Source organism: Dama dama, unplaced genomic scaffold (assembly GCF_033118175.1).
Source record: "Dama dama isolate Ldn47 unplaced genomic scaffold, ASM3311817v1 ptg000082l, whole genome shotgun sequence".
In the NCBI taxonomy this organism is placed as follows: Eukaryota; Metazoa; Chordata; class Mammalia; order Artiodactyla; family Cervidae; genus Dama; species Dama dama.
In genome coordinates, this window is record NW_026870900.1 from 792,342 (window position 1) to 795,451 (window position 3,110).

The window sequence follows — 3,110 nt, forward strand, 5'->3', positions numbered from 1 at the left end:
TTTGACCCCTTTTGAAGCTCTTCATATTTTTCACACCTTTTCAGGCTCTTCATGTTTTTGAACACCGCTCATGATCCTCCAAATTTTCAGACCGTTTCATGCTCTTCATATTTTTGACACCTTTTGAAGCTCTTCATATTTTTCACACCTTTTCAGGCTCTTCATGTTTTTGAACACCACTTCATGCTTCTCCTATTTTTCAGACCGTTTCATGCTCCTCATGAATTTCACACCATTTGAAGCTCTTCATATTTTTCACACCTTTTCAGGCTCCTCATGTTTTTGATCACCGTTTTATGCTCCTTCTATTTTTCAGAACGTTACATGGTCCTCATATTTTTGACACCATTTGAAGCTCTTCATATTTTTCAAACCTTTTCAGGCTCTTCATGTTTTTGAACACCGCTTCATGCTCCTCCTATCTTTCAGACCGTTTCATGCTTCTCATATTTTTGACACCTTTTGAAGCTCTTCATATTGTTCACACCTTTTCAGGCTCTTCATGTTTTTGAACACCGCTCATGATCCTCCAAATTTTCAGACCGTTTCATGCTCGTCATATTTTTAACACCTTTTGAAGCTCATCATATTTTTCACACCTTTTCAGGCTCTTCATGTTTTTCCACACCACTTCATGCTTCTCATATTTTTCAGACCGTTTCATGCTCCTCATGAATTTCACACCTTTTGAAGCTCTTCATATTTTTAACACCTTTTCAGGCTCTTCATGATGTTGAACACCGCTTCATGATGCTCCTATTTTTCAGAATGTTTCATGCTCCTCATATTTTTGACAACTTTTGAAGCTTTTCATATTTTTCACAACTTTTCAGGCTCTTCATGTTTTTGAACAGAGCTTCATGCTCCTCTTATTTTTCACACCGTATCATACTCGTCATATTTTTCACACCTTTTGAACCTCGTCATATTTTTCACACCTTTTCAGTCTCTTCATGTTTTTCAACACAACTTCATGCTCATCCTATTTTCCAGACCGTTTCATGTTCCTCATGAATTTTACACCTTTTGAAGCTCTTCATATTTTTCACACCTTTTCAGGCTCTTCTTGCATTTGAACACCTTTTCATGCTCCTCCTATTTTGCAGACCGTTTCATGCTCCTCATATTTTTGACACCTTTTGAAGCTCTTAATATATTTCACACCTTTTCAGACTCTTCATGATTTCCAACACCGCTTCATGCTCCTCATATTTTTCAGACCGTTTCATGCTCATCTCATTTTTATCACCTTTTGAAGCTCTTCATATTTTTCACACCTTTTGAAGCTCTTCATATTTTTCACACGTTTTCAGGCTCTTCATGTTTTTCAACACCACTTCCTGTTTCTCCTATTTTTCAGACCGTTTCATGATCCTCATATTTTTGACACATTTTGAAGCTCTTCATATTTTTCACACCTTTTCAGGCTCTTCATGTTTTTCAACACCGCTTCATGCTCCTCCTCTTTTTCAGACCGTTTCATGCTCCTCATATTTTTGACACCTTTTGATGCTCTTCATATTTTTCACACCTTTTCAGACTCTTCATGATTTTCAAAACGGCTTCATGCTCCTCATATTTTCACTCCATTTCATGCTCATCTCTTTTTTGACACCTTTTGAAGCTCCTCTACTTTTGACCCCTTTAGAAGCTCTTCATATTTTTGACAACTTTTCAGGATCTTCATGTTTTTCAACACCGCTTCATGCTCCCCCTAATTTTCAGACCGTTTCATGACACTCATATTTTTGACACCTTTTGAAGCTCCTCCTATATTTCATACCTTTTCAGACTCTTCATGATTTCCAACACCGCTTCATGCTCCTCATTTTTTTCACACCGTTTAATGCTCATCTCATTTTTGACACCTTTTTAAGCTCTTCATATTTTTGACACCTTTAGAACCTCTTCATATTTTTTACACCTTTTCAGGCTCTTCATATTTTTCAAAACTGCTTATTGCTCCTCCTATTTTTCAGACCGTTTCATGCTCATCTCATTTTTGACAACTTCTGAAGCTCTTCATATTTTTCACATATTTTGAAGCTCTTCATATTTTACACACCTTTTCAGACTCTTCATGTTTTTGAACACTGCTTCATGCTCCTCCTATTTTTCAGACCGTTTCATGCTCCTCCTATTTTTCAGACCGTTTCATGCTTCTCATATTTTGACACCTTTTGAAGCTCTTCATATTTTTCACAACTTTTCAGGCTCTTCATGTTTTTCAACACCGCTTCATGCTCCTCCACTTTGTCAGACCGTTTCATGCTCCTCATATTTTTGGCACCTTTTGAAGCTCTTCATATTTTTCACACCTTTTCAGGTCTTCATGTTTTTGAACACCATTTCATGCTCCTCCTATTTTTCAGACCGTTTCATGTTCTTCATATTTTTGGCACCTTTTGAAGCTCTTCATATTTTTCACACCTTTTCAGGCTCTTCATGTTTTTCAACACCGCTTCATGCTCCTCCTATGTTTCAGACCGTTTTTTGCTCCTCATATATTTGACACCTTTTGAAGCTCTTCATAATTTCCACACCTTTTCAGGCTCTTCATGTTTTTGAACACCATTTCATGCTCCTCTTATTTTTTTTTTTATTGTTATTTTTTTTTAATTTTTTTTTATTATTTTTATTTTTTTTCCCAGTCGGTTTTGTCATACATTGATATGAATCAGCCATGGATTTACATGTATTCCCAATCCCAATCCCCCCTCCCACCTCCCTCTCCACCCGATTCCTCTCGTTCTTCCCAGTGCACTAAGCCGGAGCACTTGTCTCGTGCATTCTACCTGGGCTGGTGATCTGTTTCACCATACATAGCATACATGCTGTTCTTTTGAAATATCCCAACCTCGCATTCTCCCACAAAGTTCAAAAGTCTGTTCTGTATTTCTGTGTCTCTTTTTCTGTTCTGCATATAGGGTTATCGTTATCACCTTTCTAAATTCCATATACATGTGTCAGCATGCTCTAATGTTCTTTATCTTTCTGGCTTACTTCACTCTGTATAATGGGCTCCAGCTTCATCCATCTCATTAGGACTGATTCAAATGAATTCTTTTTAATGGCTGAGTAATATTCCATGGTGTATATGTACCACAGCT